The sequence below is a fragment of the Cyphomyrmex costatus genome, unplaced genomic scaffold (assembly GCF_001594065.2).
Source record: "Cyphomyrmex costatus isolate MS0001 unplaced genomic scaffold, Ccosl1.0 scaffold116, whole genome shotgun sequence".
Classification (NCBI taxonomy): domain Eukaryota; kingdom Metazoa; phylum Arthropoda; class Insecta; order Hymenoptera; family Formicidae; genus Cyphomyrmex; species Cyphomyrmex costatus.
Window position 1 is genome coordinate 466610 of NW_017275130.1, and position 21346 is coordinate 487955.

Consider the following 21346-nt stretch of genomic DNA (forward strand, 5'->3'; position numbering starts at 1 on the left):
CGAATCTGTTTTTAACTTTGTACATATATAATAAAACTAGAATATATTCGATTAGTGATGTAATTAATAGTGTGCAACCTATCACTAAAATCTGACAACGATTCCTAATGCTTTGTGATTAATTATCTGCTTTTTCGAGCGAAGCTCCTTCGTTATGAGATATTTAACGCAATTATGATGTCTGATAATTTCCCTTAATTATTATAGCGGCGAATAATTTATGTATCTAGGTATTGCACACCCAAATGAAATGTTTGCTTAGGTAGACAAAAAATATATCAGAGATTTCCGATGTGATACGATCGCAAATATAGCAGGAAGTCACAAAGCGGTTTCATCACGGTGTTGGTTCGCCACAAATGGATGAAACGGCGTGAGGAAAGCTGATCGTGTATTACTCAACACGACGTAAACTGGAAATGCATGCTCGCGCGATGACAACGATTCGCAATGGCAGTGTGTGTATCGTGTATACCGAAATTAGATTAATTACCGAGTATGGGGAGAGGTGAGGGAAAATTAACGAATGCATGCACGAATTCTCCGACTTGGATAAGGTCGTCGGTCCGAGAGATCGTAACGCAAATGATCGAAATACGGATCGGAGAGGCGGTCGCGGGAGAGAGTGAGAGTGGGTAGAACGCACGCCAAGAACCTCAAGGTATTAAACCAGACATCTCGCGTCCCATAAACCCTGGGCTTTGATCCTAATCCCAACTAGAACCTGAGCTGTCGTCTGCTTAATCGAGTTTAGCCGCTTCGGATCCACTGCGTAATCGGCGCGCGAAACTCATACCTGATTATGCTGCCAGCTATTCGCAACGTTGTTACCCACAGAATCGTGTAATAAACTTGGCAACGCGAATAGTTTGAATCGTTGGCGGTCGTTGGCTGAACATGGCGGTGCTGATAAACGGGACCGACGACGTTCTACGTATTCGCTGCTAGTAGTCAGAATAGGACTTTAAGAAGACGTACGACACTTGATTGCAGGTAGACAAGACAATTTTAATGATTTTGTCAGTGTCAAAGCCAATAGTTTTGATATAATGTAATAGTTTTAATATAATTATTTACTGATTTTAATAGTTTGTAATTAATATTAAATTTATTCTTTTCGTATTAATGATTATTAGCTGTATTATATCAAATAATTAAAGATATCTGTATAATAGTAATACTGTGTTGTTGGTATCTTTAGTTATGATAGTTGAATTTACTCAACTCCCTCTCTCTCTCTCTCTCTCTCTCTCTCTCACAAATTTATTCATATAAATACTATTATATTATACATGAGTATTTACTTGCACAATTCTATCACCTACTTTATACAATATGTATATATACATGATTACAATTAAAGGACTCAATGCGCAACAACGTGATATGCAATATGCATTTTTGGTTTATTCTATTACACGCAATGCGGGAAACGAAATGCAATGGTATATGCCTACTTATAACAGTAGATCAGCCAAAACAGCATCAAGTCAATCTGTTTAAGTAAAATTATAAATTAAGCTGTAGATAATATTGGTCTATATTGTAAATATCGATTTTCGCTACGGTTTTTTATTTCCCCTAAAATATCTAATTACTTAAAGGTCAATAAGTGATTCCTGTGAAAAGAATGATCATTGCTTGCTTTATCTCATAAATTAATCAATAATAATCAACTAATTTTTTTGCTGGCACTACAGTATTAATAGTAAAATAGTTTACATAAAAAACGCTAATCCACCGTTCGATAAACCTTTGCAGAACTCGATTACTTTTTCTAAAAAAAAAAAATCACTTTTTTTGACTCAATGCCGCAAAAGGTGCTAGTAGAACGAGTAAACACAGAGGCAGTAACATAGCGTGTCGCGTCTGCCGGCGTCAAAAGTATGTCAACGTCATCACTTCGTTCGGCATTGTTCTCCGTAGTACTGATAGACGTCGTAACCATAATCTATAACACTCCAAGAATACGCTAATTAACATCGGAATGGGCAGGGAAGCGCGGCTGGCGGGTGCGTTTTCGTTGCGCTAGCAATAAATCCAGGAAGCAGATAAGCGTTATCGCGGTCTTTCGCCAGCACCTATCTGCAGCAGTCGTGGTTTCCCTATTCTCGAACAGACACACGAAGACTACCACACCACGTAACGTGGTCGCCAATGCGGCCATGATAGACGATTCATCGATCGGTGGCTTACCAAGATCGAAACGATCGAAGACTACCGGTTACGTGCAATAGCGATATCACGGAGTTAGACGAGTTTGTGAATTGAGCATCTTTTACCCCAGTGCCAATTTACTTCCGACGGATAGCTTTAATACCTTGCACTACTGAAAACTCTGACGGTTAAATAAGTAGGTCGTTTTTCTTTTTACATACAAAAAACACCATGAAGAAATACGTTTTTATTTAATGTAATCACAAAATATATTTTTTATATTTAATTTATATATTAACAGTCTGTGATTATACGTCACAGATCTTATTTATAATAAACGAAATACGTAACGTGGATCATGTGTAAGTTGCTCGAACAAGTCTTCTATATTTTGTTAATTTTAGTATGCTAAAGTTTTCGTTACCTGATACCTCATAGGTTAAATAAATAAAGAAAGTACTATATTAGCAGAATTATCAGACTTAGTGATTCCGCCAAGTCTGATGATTCTGCACAAAAGAGTACATTCATCTACTAAATGTACTCTTTCAATAATTAATTTTTACTTTACTTTATTATTCAGAAGAAGTCTTGGAAACTTCATTAATCTTACCAAAAATGTATGATATATATAATATTAGTAGACTCAGTATTGTAAGAAAAAATAATCACTTGTCAAAGACAATTATACTGCGATGAATTTTTTACTATTTTTCTTATTAATGGAGTTTTCATTTTGAATATATATTGATATTGAATATATGATATATTGCCAGATAAAAGTTCATACATTATAAATTGATGAGTATTCAATTTGACTATAGAATTATAGAATCTAATCATATTATTTAAAATATAAAATACTGAAAAAATATGATATTTCTTATAATATTATAATATATAATCCGAAATACAATTGATACGATTACAAAGAAAAATCTCTCGGAAATGCTTCTTGTAGTAACGTTAAACTTTATTACAATATTAATGCTAATTCCGACATTGGATAATTAAAAATTTATAATTCAGCTTTATTGTTAGATTATTTAATGTAAAACATGGAAGTGTTTATAGCGCGCGCCGTTGCATCCGCGCCAGTATCCAATGACTTTAATCTTATAAAGAGACTTTGTAAAATCAATACAGCGATACATGAAAATAACGTTTAACAAAAAGTATGATACGAAACTGAGCGAATGAGATCGAAAATAAGAAAGAAGAGAATTCGACACGATTCGCGATACTTGGTAAATGTGTCGTTGTTGGCCTCGTTCAATTATTCACACACGTTAATGGCTCTGTTATTAATTATAAATTCCATATTACATAAAGCTTGTTATGAAATGTTTATATTAATCTTATTTAAATTATTAGTATTTTGGAAATTCAACGCACAAGTGAGAGTGTATGCCGCGAATATTAACATCAGGGATACAGCAATTGTATTCATATATAAATATATATATATATTTTTTTTACTATAATATTCACGATTTATAAATTTAAAGTTTGAAGTAACATCAACGCGACGTTTATACATATAAAATGGTGAGTGTAAGAATTTTTTAGAAAAATAATTTGATAGTGTAGCCTTTTATAGGAATCTCTTGCCATCACGATTGGCAAGTGCAATCAGGATAAGGATGCTTTCAGAATTGACCCATCACGATACGAGGCTTAATTGTTGGCGAAATGAATTAACGGAGTGCATGCGATGCGCTTTAATTTATTCACCATTTATCCACGTACAACTATTTCCGGTGTAGCGACTATAAAGTATGTTGCTTCAGAATGAACGATACAACACGCGCTCATATATACATACACATGCGCGTGCGCTCCTCATCAGGTCGAAATGCTTAGGTATTACTAATGCAATTACGTAATTTACTAATGAATATCGAGGTCTATTGTTTATCAGTAAATCTGGCTTCGCATGGTGCGCCGAGAACTTGCATGTACCAAACGGTAGAATATTCAAGGAGAAAAGTTTCATCGTTACACAGAGCAACTCTACTCGCGCTGCAAATTATATGGTTCCCGAACTAGCTATAATAAAACGAGATCGAACGAAAATTATTCCCATAATAATTTCATTGCAAATGTATCGATGAAATTGAATGTCGATACTGAATTTTCATGCATCCAACGAATGTACGTGCACTTGTAAGACGATAATGAGACACCTATATATTTAAATTTTACAAAATTTCTTCGAAGAAACAATTTCATCTTGGAAAAAATTGATGACAACTTTATATTTACAAGAGATCTTAGTTATTTTCTTTTAATAAAACAATTTCTTTTGACGAAACAATTATTTCTAAGCTTATTCACATATTTAGATTTTTAATATTTTTTAATTCATTTTCCTCAAACTTTGCGTCACTTTGTTTAATAAAAATAGATTATGACAAGTTTATATCAATAGATTACTGGATAGGAAATAGATGAAAAAACGAATTGAAATTATTTCACTAGCATTTTCCATCATCTACTTTGGGTTTACCGAACATAACTTTAACGACATAATCGAGACAGAATAAGATGTTTCTTTCTGATGTCTGGCACTAAAATTGTCAGTGGACAAAAAAATTTATGTTTAGACAATACAAGTATAACGGCCTCATGCGACGCAACCGACGAACGTCAACGACAATAACGACGTATTCAAATTTAAGTGATGCGCCTGTACCGACGAAATTGTCGCGAGATTAAATCCTCTACGATTGTCGTAATCAGATCCAGGTAATAAACTTTCTATCTATAAATCCCTTGCACGTTGCCTCTTTCTGCATAGTGTTTCTCTCTGCTTCACATTTGTACCCAACACACAATTTCGTTGTACGTGCTGTTGCGTCCATCCTCTCATACATTCCTCCCTTCTCAGAACAATTACTGCACATTTTAATTAAAAATTCTATTAATTCGCTGCGGTTTCATACGAACGATGCCGTTCCGAAGTATTAAAAGATAGTTTTAAGGCCGCAGAACCGTTCTTGTGTAATTCCCGTAAGGGAGAATCCCCGTCTAGCTGCAGTGCTCCGCGGAAAACGCTCTCTCATTTTCTTTTTAATTTCTCCGACTCTTTAACAAAGTGCTAATTCCACGGGGATCCGAGGCAATGAACGGGAAGTTGTCAGAGTTTCGACCAATTGCGTTTGTGAATACGAAAATGCAACGATGCGAAAAACTTTGCAATCCATCGTGCTTAGAAATTTTTCCAAGTAAAAATTAGGCGCTAACATAATTTCCATTAAAATTAGGTCACACGATGAATCGTCGTACAACGAAGCTAAAGCTATCCATTATATTTTAGAATATCTGTCAGGCTAAAAATTTATGATGCGCGATATGGCGCAATGAAATTACATGTACGGTCGAACGAATATCCTTACCCGCGTGAAATATAGCTTAATTAGCAATTAGCTTGCAAAGTGCATCCGTAACAAAATACGGTCACATCTGAATATCCAATTTACGTATTGATGTATGGGACCGTCAAAGCGCCGACGTAATGTAGATATGAATAATAATTAATCGCCACGTCGGAGAACTATACTGAAACTTAATGCATCTCATTACGGCGCAGATACTCGCGCGCGTCACGCTGCCAAAGAAACGTCCGCGCGCTCCGGCTTGTATACATGCCGCCAAACGTTTATGTATACGTGTATATAAGTACGATGTCAGCCGGTTCGGGATTTGTAAAGGGGAACATCCTGGCGGCGCACTTAGCACGGATAACGGTGCTGTAAGATCCTGGATGGAGAACGGCGTAAAGTTTGAGCTTAAAACACAATTTAGCGACAGCGTGTCTTCTATATCCACGGAATAGGTAAGATAGTTTGCGGAAACAGGTGGAGCGAGGAAACTCGTTCAGCAGAGCATCCTTTTCGCCTTGAGAATTCTGCCTTGAGAAAAATGTTCCCCGGAGAAAAATTGTGTTCATCGGTGCATAGCAATTAACAGGCACTTATACATATATACTCTGCGTCGTGTAAGTATCGCGTAGACCTTTATTTACACATCTTAACAAATAATTTTGCGAGCATAGAATTTTTTCATTACTTTTTATACCTTTAAATATATTTCTCATTGTATCAGTACCGTTTTCGTATATGCAAGATAATCTTTAAGAGAGAGGTGGGGTCTACCAGATTGAAAGAATCTTATAAAGTTTTAAAGTGTTATAAAATAATTACTTATACTTGGAGAAAACAGTTTCGCTAAAATTATCTAAAAATTTGTATAAATACAGATTTAAAAATAATTTTATATGGACTATCACAAAATAATTATGTGGAACGCTTAAATGAGTTGCTAGAATGTTAAAACTTTCTGCAGCATCAACGTTTAAGCGTCCTACATAATTACTTTGATGGTAACAACAAAATTAATTTATCTAGCTACATTTTTAGTTACTTTAACAAAATCGTTTTTTAGTGTAATAATCAAAATTCGCAGAAGATATAAAACAATCGAAACGGTTTATACTATACATAAAACTTTAAAGAGATTTTCTGTTGAACGCAAAAACTATTCTGTAAGTAACCATATAAAATATCGAATCAATACCAAGTCTTCCCTTTTATAAATTACTTTAATTATAGACTTTCAATACGGTCTTTTAATATAACCTTTTAATATGGTCAAATAACAGTTTATTTAAATGATGAAATAAGACGGGCTGTAATTACGCGACGCTTAGACAGTGTTTTTGCCAGATTAAACTTACTGTGATTTCACTTGCATGAAATTACGGTCGCTAAGATAAACGGGAGTTATAACGAAAGTTTGGCTAAAATGATATGAGATTGAATCTAATTCATCGAACTGCGAGACATTACAATAACTTTAGGCATAATTATTCAAAATTTCACCTCATTATTGAATTACTATTTCTAATTGATAATTAAGCATTCGAGCGTAAAGATAAAAGTTTTACAAATTTTGTGTTTTATCATCAAAATAGTGCAGTTATTTACAAATTCTGAAAAAGACGCAAGAAAGATAACGCTTTAAAAATATTTTTGAAAGAAAAACAAATTGCATCATTGATGTAGCGACAATCTTTCGTTAAGATTAAAAAATTGTTTATTCTTCGTAGTTAAGAAAAATAAGTTATAGACAATTATAGTTATAAATTACAATTATTTGTAACGTCTTCTCCAATTTATCTGTAAATTGTAATATAGAGATTTAGATAACAATTCACGCAGCAATGTAGAATTTATCAAAATTATCTTCCTTATACCGAAATGTTATTGAAAGCAGAAGGTTCTGGGAAACTACACGTCATGCCTTACATTTTGTAAAAGTCCGTTAACGTACGTCAACATGTGCGAATTGAACTTTCCTATATCGTGTGCGGCGCACGTCCATCTTCTAATTTCCACGATCGCGAATGAACTTTGAGCAGCGTGTATTTTAGGCGTCCATTGTTTGGCTTACCATCATCGGCGGAAGGGCATCTGTGCGCATTGCGCACCATACGATGAGCCAGCAGCCGCGCGCGACTGAGGGAAATCCGAACGTCCAACGAAAATCGATTCGGCGAGCCGGTGTGGGAGGAAGGCTACGATACCGGTAATTTGTGACACGCGATCTCGCACCGAATGAAAACTTGATGCCGTCACGTGGATGTGGCTGGCGCCACGCAGACGTTCCGGTTATTTCATCGAGTTCTCTACGGTTTCCATACATGCGCACACCAGGTGTTTTCATTTTTTTTTTGTGCCCTATCCACACCCTCAGCGAATCAGAATCTTATATGTGCTTTCGTGCTGACTTCACATCAAAGATTGATGTGTTAGCTGTAATAACTTGCATGATACTCTTTAAATCTATATTCTTGATCTTTATGCTTCTGTCAAAAATGATTGTAAAGATAAAAGGGATTAATAAAATGTTGATATTAACATAATGAACTCTTAATGCTGAAAATATCGTACCAACCGATTTATTATTAGTCGTCTTTATTTTTTAAATTAATATTGTATTTCTCATATATAAAAGATAGAATTCTCTAAAACTCTTTAATTTTATAATAATTACGTTTATTATACTGATGGAATATTTGACTTTTTATTAATTTCTTTTCAAAAAGTTATTTGGCTCTTTCAATAAGTAAAACATGTTAGTATTAAATGCCTTTTTAGTAGGTATAGTATATTTGGCTTTTTTCCAATGTTTTTCCAATAGTTTTTCTATTGCGTATAATTTTTGTGTTAATAAAGTTGCATACATGTCTAACGTTTCAATTTACAAAAAAATTTTGCAATATATTTATTCTTATAAAAGTTATAAACAATTAAATTGGGTTGGGTATGCCATACACCAGTGTTGTTTCCGTAGTGAGTTTAAAAGTGATATTAAAAAATATATATGTATACACACAATATGTGTGTATAATACAAATATACATAATACATGTAATCCGTGAATTTAGTAATCGGTAATCATATTATATTTTTTCGCTAAAGAAAGTCGTCGATACTGATTAAAAATTAATTAAAGTTTTAAATGCAAACATTCATTGATAAGCAACATTGGGATAATTTTTACCTATACTGAAAATAATTTCTGGTTGATAACAAATATTAGACCATTTTGATCATATTAATCAGAATTGATCGTCTTTTAACTAGAAATAAATATATTATAAAAGATTCAGAAAATTTTGATTTGTCCAATTCTAACCAGAATTTTAATCAATGCAGTTCTTTTTTTAGTGTGTCAAACCACTGCATACCTCAACTACATGTAAAGAAGTCTCAGAAAAATGTTCAACATCGCGAGACGTGATTTTACGCACTAGGCTGCCTCAAGTAACGAATCACCGTAGGTGTGTACGACGCGTTACACAAGAGCAGATGTATTGCGGCCGACCGGGCCGACAGTCGCATGCTCACACAAAGGATCCCATTAGACGGCACGAGCACGCAGATCCTGCCCTTTGAACGTACGCAAATCAGTGACAAGTCGTGTACGAGCAAGCACTCGAGGAACGGACTCTGCTGCGGGTACATCAAGGCTCTAGACATGTCCAACGTTCCTATTCGCCAGTCTCCTGGAAACGCTCGTCTTGCCCCCCCCCCCCACCCCCAAGAGAAACGGTCGACGGTGACACGGTGAAAATGGGTTTTCGATCGCTTCGGCAAGCGAGCACGTGGCTGCGCGACCTCGTAAGAACGAAGAATCCATCGGAACAGATCTGCGTTAATGACCGACAAGTTTAATTGGCGGATAATGGGGGACTGCGATAACTACGCTGTTTTAGTTGGACACGTCTATTTCTGCTTCGAAGAACACGCCGGATTTCTTCATTTCTACGATAACGTTGATACGCCAGCAATTAAGTACGCACCGAACAAATGCGTGAAATCAACGATTTCGCTCTCCTAACGAATAATTTTTAATTATCCATGAAGGACATGTCGCACATGACATGGCATGGATAAAACATGCCAATTTCTATAAAAGGATAATGATCAATCAAACGGTTGGTACCCAGAGGAATTCGTTTGCGTTATGGTGCAGGTTACTATAATATTAATTATCCATGTGCGTCAGCATAAAAGCGTGACAAATTCAGATTTGGAGCTGAACAAATGTTGCATTGTAGCGATGTTTGGCAATTAACTGCGGCGATTATACGGGAGAATGGTCGCTTTTCATATAATTATGATATTCCAGAAATAAGCCGCAGTATGTATATCGTTTGCGAAATAATATGTCCAATTGATATACGTCCCTTTCATAAGAAAAAAAACATGAGATTCTCTGTAATGCAATCGAAGTTTAATTAAAGGATGATGACGTACGATACTGTTTAATGTAATTTCCATAAAAACAACTGCGTTGAGAGATATATCTCTTAAAAGTGATTTTATCAAATGCGTTTGAACGTATTTTCGAGTAAATTTATTTAGTATTATGAGAAAATGATTACAATGATTTATTCTGTATTAATTTTATTTCCTTACTTGATAGACATTTCTACATATAAAATATTTACACAAGTAATTACGTAAATGTTAGTGGGTATAATAATTCAATGAACACTTAGGGAATATATATAAATTTTCCGACATAAATAAATCGTTTCACTTCATGGTAAATTGAAATCTGGTGGATATCGTCTGTTAATGTGGTGTCGCATAATATCCAGTCACGAAATTAGACTTTAAGGACGAGAACGTCGCTCTCGCAAGCCCAGAAATCTCGTTTCAAGAAAAAGTGGACGGTCTGTGACAGTGGAAAATGGGATTTCGATCGTTCGCGGGACACCAAGCTGCCGCTGAAGAACGAGCTGTGGCCAGCTGCGGTGGATCGTAAAGTAGAACGGGTGGACCAATCAGAATGAGAGAAGAAGACAAAGACCTTCTTCCCCCTTGTAATATTAAGCCAGGATATTAAACGTCCACAACGTTGAGGCGTTTCCGGACGGACTTGTCTTTTTTCCTTAAGAAATAAAGGAAAGACATACACATCAAGACACAACACCGCCGTAGAATTTAGAGTGACCGCTTCATGACGTAAACTTGGTAACTTGCAGTAGGACAATACGATGGGAGACCGTCTTGCGAAAATGGCATACGTAATCCTTAAAGAGGGAGACAATTTCTCATCTCCAAAGTAAGATGCGAAATAACCCTTTTAATGGTCTACTTTGACTGGATGATATAAACTCCCCGGCATTTCCTGTAAAAAAAAAAGTATTGTCTGTTGTGTAAAGATAACTGTAGACACTACACTTCTCTGTGAACTTTATACTGTTTTGGGTTGGGGAAGAGAGAGGGAAGAAAAAACGCGAAAAAAATCGGTCGCACAGAACATTCGAGAATAAACTTCCGGAATCCTGCTAACGACCGCGACGCTTGGCGCGACTTTCAGTAGCGCGCGCGTCTCGATTTCCAAACGACGACGAAGGCGGCAGTCACGGATAGCAGTTTTATACATACATATATACAGGTATATACGTATCTACGGCACGTACGGCCAGGGATATCGCGGGGGATTAAATGGGGCGAGGATATCGTGAAGCCGGTCGGGCGAGATCGAAGAAAACGCCGGCTGCGATTATTTGCGAGAGACACCGTTCAGACTCGAGTGCCACATACGTTTAGAGAGAAGGGAAATAAGAAAACGCGAGCGAGCGTTTCGGGAGATAGCCGGTGAGTTTCATGACGATAATCAAATGGCACGACGAAGAGGGGAGACGATGCTGGAAATATATGAGGCATTGGCAGTGAAGGAAAAAGGGAACCGACTTTCCGGAATGTCGTAAAGTCGCGCGCGAGTCGTGTGCGAGAGTTACGAGTGTAACGCGAGAAACGATTCGAGGAGTATCAAAGACGAGAGGTGAGTGAGTCGAAGAATACGATAGAGAACGAATAAACAAGTCGATGGAGACACGCACATACAAGCACATGTATCGAAATCTTTTGGGCAATCAGGTTTTTAAAGAAGTAATCAGGGAGAATTTTTTGTTTCTTTTATTATCTATGGTTTGACACAAGAAAAAAATCTTAGGTTCCTGTGTAATCCGCCTTGCTTCGTTAACGAATGTAACGACCGTTCGTCCGCATTGTAGTCAAAGATGGAAAACGGAACGTAATCGATTGAGGCTGGTGTACAGATGCACTCAGTACAAGCAAATGTGAGATTCAGAGTATTGGCAGTCCTCCGTTAATTTCCAAAGGAGACGTACTAATTTATTGGTCACAAAAGAAACTAGGCTCATCGACGGTTAATTACGAATAGACGATAATAGACTGTCGTATCAAACATGTGTAATTTACGTTAATGTCGACATTCTGTTAACCAAGCGACAATAATTCTGCGGTAAACAACGGTCATCCGTGTTACCTGCGACACGACCCCCATAGTTTCAAACACACACCTCAAATGAATTAATTTATAGTTTACAAAGGACAATCTATATGCAAACTAATAAAGCTCGAACTCTGCAGAAAATAATTATACTAAATTATTTAGTACCCCCCTATCGGTTTTTCAAAGTCATGCAGGAGAGTTATATTGAGATAGCTTTTAAAATTGTGAAGTACATAAAAGTGAACGATAATCTATTTATTATGTAACTATTGGATCAGAACAAAAGTTCATAGTGCTACCAACTCCAAAATTCGAGTTTTCTTTAACTTCGTTAAAAATGAACGAAATTTAAATTAAAAGAAAAGGGTTTTATAGTTTAAAATTTATACTTTTAAAGTTACTGTGTTTTTTGAGTTTCTACGAGTTTAGTAATTTTCACATATAGAAAACTAGTTGAACAAAATGAGAAATTTTCTTCTCACATTGTGGGTTTGTCAGGTGCCCAAAAAAACTTGCAATAATTTTTAACTTTCTAATATGAAAGCTTAAAGTTTCCTCTACAAAATCGGTTTTTAAATGTTCCTAAGCTTTTTTTATTACTGAGTTCCCATGGAATTAAATAAAACGAGAAATTTTGATTTTGATTCTTTATAACTTCGTTAATAATCGTTGTATTGCAAAATTAAAAAAAGAAATTCTTAAAGCTGAAATTTTGCTCTATCGAATGGTAGATATAATTGCCAAACTTTTTTTTAATATAAGACATTATACAAATGAAGTAGCACTCTTGTTCCAACCAAAGTTTCTTCCGTTTATATAGATTCATCTAATTTGGGCTGCTGTAATTTTATCAAAATATTACTGAAGCATATTCGTAAGTTTAATAGAGGAAAAACTAAAAGGTAGTGATCTCTATAATAAAGAAATACTATTTCTTTAGAATAACTCGTTCATATAGTTAGAGATAATCACCAAAGTTAAAGATAATCCAACTTGAATAGGAGACTTTGTATGAGCCACCTTATTCAGTTATCTCTCTGGATTAGCATTTATTTCTGGCCCTTAATAATAATCTGCATAGAAAAGTGTTTAAAAATGACAGGTACTGGTACTGGTCTCACTACTGAAACTTTCTTTTGTTCAAAAAATAAGGACTTTCATATATAAAACGATGTTTATAAGCTGTTTACAAAAAAAGGTATTGAATAAAATAAAGCCTTATATCAATAAAATAATTATTTATAATATAAATAATAATATTACTTTTAATGTATATGAATCATTCTCTTTTTTTTTTGCAAGAGTCAAAAGTAATAAAAAGTTTTGAAACTATCTGATATATCGAAATGTCTTTTCAAAAAGGTATAATTATAAGCAAGTGATTAAAAAGAATAGAAGAATCAAATTGACCCTCTATTACTGCCAACATTTCCCGTCGACAAGTAGGTACATTCGACGATTAGCCGCAGTGAAATATGATCGCGGCAGAAATCTACAGACAAGTGGAACAAAAATAAGCCAGGTGCGAGACCGTCTGCGAACGTAGGAGTGATAATCTGTAACGAAGTAGCCTGATACGGACGGCACGCGGCGCGAACATAACGATTGCTCCAAGCGAGCGGAGAATGTAGCTAGTGGAAAAGTTGCGGCGGCACGCGGATAGACTAATTAATTGGGGTTAAATAACTGACTGTAAAATACTTGGCGTGTCGAGATTGCGCGCGCGCGCGCCCGCACGACCCCGCGAGAATCGGGAATGAGTTGGCGGGTAGCCTCGGTAGTAGCTGAGAGTTTAGCCCGAGTCGGGCGAGCGACTACGGAGGGTAAGTAGGTACCTTTAATGAGGTTGATAATGGGTGGTTATATAGTCCTCCTTCCCCTCCTTGCCTTAGTCTCGGCCCAATAGCTCGCTCACCGGTTTGCTCACCTTCTTCCTGCCGTTACTCATTGATTTCGCGGCGCAGCAGGGTTAATCGGGCCACGAGAATTTCGTATTTCAGCGGGTTTTCAGCCTTCACTCGAGTTTAAACACTTGCCCAGGAAGAGTGCCGTTAATTGGATATCCCGATTTTACCTCCGCGGTACGCCGACACACTGGAAAACCACCTCATCGGGCGGCAAACGAATTTCCACTTCTACATATCGGTTCTGGGGAAGTGATAGCGATTCTATCGTGCGCCTTGATCGTGAACGAAGTCATTCCATGCTCAAGATAATCTTCGATTTTGCCAAACTGTCGTTCGAAATCCTATAATGATCTGGGAGAAGGGCAGAGGGACAATAGAACTGGGTCGAGTAAACTCGGGAAGGACGCACCGGTATAGCTTTGTTTAAATAGTCATCGTGTTTGGTTAAGCAATTATCGCGAACGCTTTTGTCCGCGACCCACTTGTAAAAACACTCTTCGCGCGCTAAGACTTTCTTAAGATATGCGACATCGTGTCTGACACGCGCGCGTTAGGAATGAATAATCGAGTGTTCTTCATTCGCACGCCTGCCCTACGCGCAAAGGGTGTAATGCGCCGTGACTAAAGCGCGACTAGAGACTCATGTCGCGGAAGACGCGTAAACAGCGGCGGTAGTAGTGTAAAATGTCGAGGAAAACAAGGGGTAAGGACCCCGTCGTGTTGTCTAGCACGAATAAATTCATTTGCAAACGGAACCGCGGGGCACGCGGTCATTAGGATCCGCGCGAATTGTCAAACTGGTCGTAATGCGAGCATAAAGGCGAACCTCCCATTCGGAATCAACACAGATTCGCCAAGTTCGAGTTCCATGCTCGGGCAACAACAATTTGAGAATAATTCACCGACGACGAGGATACAGTCCAAGTCCGTTCGAGCATAAATGTTGCGGCGTAGCTATCGTGAAAGTTGTCCGCATCTCGATCATCTCTCGCAAACGTCGCGTATTCGAGATATGCAAACGTTGACACAGAGAACGGGATGTAGGCGAATTTTTGTATTGACATTGAAAGAACCGTAAAGATGCGCATCAGTTACGGTCGCACTATTCTATCACCCGTACCCGAAAAATCCAACTTTGCAACAAAAAAAAAAAATCGAGTGATCCGGATCACGATCGCGCGCGCTTTCGAAAGCTATCGCGATCACGTGCCCGTCTCGGTCGGTGGACAAGCGCGCGTGTGGATCTTTCATAACTCGGTTTTGTGATTTATTGCGACCTCGGTGATTTTTCATCGAGCAGCCTACGAAATAAAGTGATTGATTGCGCGAGAGAAGGAACGATGGCAAATGCGGCCGAACGAGGGAGAGAGAGAGAGAGAAAGAGTAGAGATATATTTGTCAAGATCTCACTCTGGGTGGATCGTTAATTTACGATTGTTAATTCGCGAAAGAGTTACCACGCTGCGGGAGCAGCGAAGACGAGTTCAGTTCGGACAAGCAATAAATTTGCGTGATATACGATGTAGTTATTACTGTTTTGTTAATCAGCAGTAAGGCTCGTAGTTACAATCGCTTCGCTTTCCTGTTAATGAGTTAACAGCCAACATTGAATAAAGCAGAGGAAAATACAACTGCTGTACATCGTGGATAATACAATTAAGAAAAGAAAACTGTATTCGGTTTAAGCGGATCTTGGTGTCTAATAATAAATATTATACTTTTACGTAAATCTTACAATTTCTAGTTCTAGAAAACTGCAGCGTGCCGATTGTTCGTTGATTTTAAAACACAATTCTAAACTAAATAAACAATTTTTATATGCATTTTTAAGTACCTTTTTTACTTACATATAAAATATTACATAATTTAATAATTTCCTTTTTTTAGTTTTATTTTTAAATGCAATTTAAGAAATATATTTAATCTTATTATTAGGTAAGAAGTTCTGTATATGGAATTAAATCACGTTATAGTAAGAGGATTTCGTTAGGATAATAAAATTCAGACAGCGTAAACAATAAAATATTTATTTAAAAATAACATGTGTTAACTCAAAATACCTCTTTTTGTAAGTAATTTTAATTGTCTCACTATAAAATATAATAACAATAAGATTCGTCAAACTATTTATTTAAAATAAACATTTTTATTTGCAACATTAGTAAACGCAAAAAGTTGTATAAAATGAATAACAATTCTATTACATTTGTTTTTACAATAAATATGACTTTTTGAGCAATTTTAAAATAAACGTTTTGCTCGACAAAAATATTATAATGTTAATAATTTTTATACAATAGTTTTTTTTTAAATTGTGTATATATTGTATTTACATGGAAACGTTCATAAACTTTTTTAAATTAAATAAATTGTTTCTATACAAAAATTTTTTATTTTAAAAATAAATTATATTTTATCACTCAATATTAAACTCATGTTTTCTTAAAAAAAGGTAACAGTAACAACATTCAAATTTGGCTTTTTAAAATATTATTTTCAAAATACGATTCATTTTAAAAACAGTTTATTAATTAAATCGTTACAGATTTAACGTATGAAGTAACTTGGGATAAATCTGCGCCATAACAAAACATATTAAAATTTAATACTTAAAAAAATTGAAATTGAATTATAAACAGATTAAATAAATTAACAAATTATTCTGTTAAGGGGTTTTTTATACGGCTGATGAGGACTCTGTGAAGTCGAAACGTACCGTATATTAGTGTTATCATTATAATGGATTTATAGATATATTTAACAACCATTATTGCTCAATTTATTCTTGACCTGGGAGGTTTATTGTTAATTTTAATTTAATACTTAAGTACCAAGAATAATCATCAAGACGACAATAGTGTAATTAGTGTAACTTAGACAAAATATGACTAATGTTTTTTATAGACTAATCATTTTTCTAACGTGAAAATAGCATATGTATAGAAAATGAACAACGGTTTAATTACATCAGAACTATGAAGCGATATCATGTTGTAGGCCGACGATGAAAATACGGCAGTGATAAATGTTCCTTTTTTTCCTTCGACGAACGTCGTTAGCGTTACTTTACGATTTATCATTAGTAATTAGTTATGAAATTTTCACAACGTGCGAGTGCTCAATATGACGTAAAGAGTATGAAGAATTACACATGACTCAGAACACGACATTGAAAAAATGGATAAGGAGAAAGATACGGCAAAGAAATTCTACGACATTAAGCTTGTAAGCAATCAGGTTGCAGTTAACGTCATAACACATCTGTTATATTTGTTAAAGGAAAATCGGTGCTCGCAAGTCAGCACAAGAAGTCGTATTGACTTTTGAATTGATTTTAAACGTAAAATTTTGTGTTTTTATTACGCATTTGTATTGCACTTTTTCCTGTATATAAGGGTGCAAACACGTTTCAAATTAATAAAATAAATTTAATTTTTAATTCTTTATACAACTATTTTCTTAAAAATCAATACAATTTCACGAAGACTTATGCAATCGAAGTTTTCTCTCTACATTTTGCATTGAAAATGTATGAGTTATAATCACACATTTGTACACGGTTAAAATATTTATATACACAGAGAGAAGGTTAAACATTCTGATTCGATTCCGTTTATCTTTATTTCCATTTCCAGCATTTCAAATAAATACATAAAAGGCGCTATATTAACTTTTGTAACATCACATTTCTAAAATATTTAAATGAATGCTGCAGAAATATTTTGTTAAATTTTTCATTATAAGAATCTTTTATGTAAATTAACCTGCTCTAAAGATATTAATTAATTTTTATCTAAGGAGAAAAGGCACAAAAGAATATGTCTTAAAATCTTATTAAAAATGTTATTTAATTATTTTTAACTAGACTTTTAAAGAGAATATGTCTAATGAAATTATTCAATAGACATAGTCTATATAAATTAATTTGTGAAATTTTATGCATTACATGTATGCAAGGTAAATCGATGGCATATACCTAACGAGGACATATATCGCACCGATCGAGGTTAATAAGCATATTAAGAGAGTACGGCAGATGCGTATAGTTTAAAAAAATATGAGAAATACGATAGATATATATATGATTCATGTCAATGAGAAGTCAATGAGAAATATAATACATGAGATTAATATGCATATATATATGTATATTCGAATTGACATATTGTTACAAATAAACATCGTTACGAAGATATGATAAAACTGGTGATCGCGATAACAGGCATTCGTAAAGGCTGTGAAACCGTAAAATTGAATTAAAATCGATGACAACGATTCGCTTCGTCAGATTTCCAATAACGTTACTGTTAGCACGTTGTGCATTATTTTCGTCTGTCTGATGAAATGATCCAATTTCGTCGTGTTCCCCGACATATCGGTCGATCGTAAGAGACAAGCACGCAACTTTACGCGCACAACGTTTGCAACGGCCGTTTGCGTGACAATTAGAAGGAGACAAATGTAAAGAGTCAATAACGGAGGAGTGCGTGTAATTCGTTTTGCCGTCGTCGTTCATTGTCGAAAAGCACGCTTTCGCGTCGCGACACACAGGCAGATCCGCCGCTGCGGAGAAGTTAAAAGGTCGTTAGCTGAATTCGCGGCAGCGAACTCAAAACGCTGGCATAATTTACACGGTCGTATCCCACTCGACCCCGTCGTGAGATCGTATCACCTCGCAGGTGTCTAGCCTGCATTCTCGCGAAGGGACATGCACATGCAAGCACGGAAACGCTGTTTAACAATTCCATTCTTGCCGCGAGAAAACGTTTCGCTTAACCCCCCGTCGGTTCTCTGTGAGGCCAACTCCCACGTGAGTTTATGGAGGAGAGTAAGTCTTCAATTCTCGCGCTCTCGCATACCGTGCTGTTTATACCTATATACCTAGCTAATTTTCATCCAACATTATTCATATAAACGTAGACATTTCTTTCAGTACAAATTGATTGTTTATATTCAAATCTATGTAGGATTAAAAGGTATGTTGAATAAAAATTAATTAATCAGTCTTGAATAATAATTGTAAATGAAAGATAATAATTCTTATATTCCTAATATTATTTATGTTTATCTAAAAGAGCGAACGAAAAAATCTATGAATTAACGTTACAATAAAAGCTTAATAACGTCATTATGTTAAACGCATAAAAGGAGCAGGATATTATATAAGCCAATAGCACATTTAAGTCATTAGAAATGTGAGCGTGCTCGTATTGTGCACCCACGCCTAGGGCGTGAAAGAAATTAATTTCGCGATAGCACCGAGCTAATTGTGAACTGTACTTTGAAGTCGCCTTCGATATATCAGGCACCGAATGCATGAACGTATCGCAGCTCTCTATCCTAATGAGTTTCCCGGCCACTGTATATCTTACCGTTGCATTATGTCTACATTCTTAGCACATACATCTACGAAACATTTTACGAAAAAATGTATATAGAATGTTAGTATCTTTAACAGTTGACTTCATACAGCTATTATTTATAAAATTGTGCGCGGAAAGAACGATTTTTTGCTAAATTATTTAAAACTAGATTCAAATACTTCAGCAAGATCATTTGAATTAACTAAATACAAATTTTTAAGTAATTTTATTTGGATCCTCAAAATAATTATGTACGTTAAAACTGATAATTAGAATATTAAAATCTTTGCAGCATTGTTGTCAAGCATTTTGCACAATAATTTTTAGATCTGTATCTAACTATATTGCACATTTTCAGATACTTCATTAAAACTGTTCTGTCCATGTGGCTATGCTTAATGAAAATAATGCATTAAATTTTGTTGTACACATGGAAGCTCTAAAATATATTTAAGATTCAAGAAGTTCACATATTACCTACTCTGCAATTTGAATAAAACTTCACTTAATGATAGCATTAAAATATGATAAGTCGCAAAAGTTAAGCAGCTTCAAAAATAATACCGCGCGCGCGCGAAAAGTACCCCACTCAACTTTAATGGCGAGCTAGACGAGGATAAAATAATTAAAAGGCTTTATACGCCAAAACTTCTTGTTGAAATTTAAGATAAACTTTTATAGTCCCGTAATAAAAATAATATTTTAGTACACATATTTATTTTTTTTAATATTTCACTAAATGTAACATTACTTTCTGACAAGCGAAAACATCTCGTAAAGCTTAAATTGAATTTTTTTGTCGGCAAGTTAAGAATATATTCTATACGTATAATATATTCAATCCTAATATTGCATTCGTAAATGAAAAGGATGGAAAACACGTTTTAATATTAAAAGTAGGAGAAACGTAACTTGAAGCTTATCGTCGTCTTTAGAAAGTGCTTCTATCGTAAGCGAATAGCGTTGATGCACTTTGGTGCAGTGGACCGCGCGCATGTGTCATTATACATTCCTCTTTACTCATTGCCAAAGGTAGATGCACGAGAAATAGCGGTGCGTGGAACAGAAAAACAAAACTGAGAACCGCACACGTACTAAAGATAGGATGTGCAAAAGCGTATTTATATATATGTGTTCGCTGCGCGCATATTTATCTAACGTACGCGTTCGTATTTCGCTACTACGGAGATTTCGGAGCGCAGCGCGAGGCACGGAATTGCCAGTTTAATACCGATTCTGCGTGCAAATACACATGCGGGGGTGTGTCGACGGTGGTTTGCTGTTTGCGAATTAGGTGCAATCAAATGCAAAATCACACTGGCAAATATTACACGATTTACCAATCATAGACTCCCGCAATTAATTGCTCGTCGTGATATGCTATTAGTAAAGACTGTTTCACAGCGTTGAAAAAATATGCAGAAACCTTAAAGATATCATAATTATACACTTCTCGAGATTGAATTTTATTATATCTCTGTTACCTCTCGTGATAAAGATATTTTTGTAAAGATTATTCATTGTTTATCATTGTGGTATTCTGTATTTAATGAATTATTATGTTTCATACGCGATGCGCAAAAGTATAAGGGAACAGATAAAAATTAATAAATGTTACATACATGGTTCATACTCACACTCATCTTGTGGATATTCTTTTACTTATATTTTAATTGAATCCTTCTTGTAACAAAAAACATGTTGCAACATTGCTATAACTTCTTAATTTTCAATACAGTTAATGATATGTTAAATTTCTATATAAATAATATTTTATTAGACAATTTAATTTTAGTAATAAAAATAAAATGGATTTTAGACTCATATTAAAAAGTCAATTACGCAATCAATATATAATGTTATAGAGTAGAAATTATAGTGCGTATTAAGAAGAGCAATAGTAATAAAAGAAGAAAGTTAGTAATAGTAGAGTCGTTTCCAGTATGAATAAAATATAGTCCGTATGTCAATCATGCGCCGTCAGCCATCATCCAAAAATAGGAAATGTGCGATAATTGTTCCGCTAGCTCGAGTTATGTACTTAACAAATCAAATTGCTTCTTCGGTGAATTGACGTTT

At 35.3% G+C, this 21346-nt stretch overlaps 1 protein-coding gene across 1 annotated transcript in view; it reads right to left on the reverse strand.

The window, feature by feature from the left end:
* Positions 1 to 21346, reverse strand: part of LOC108777661 (neurotrimin) — an 82286-nt gene that overhangs the window by 59186 nt on the left and 1754 nt on the right. The window lies entirely within an intron of this gene.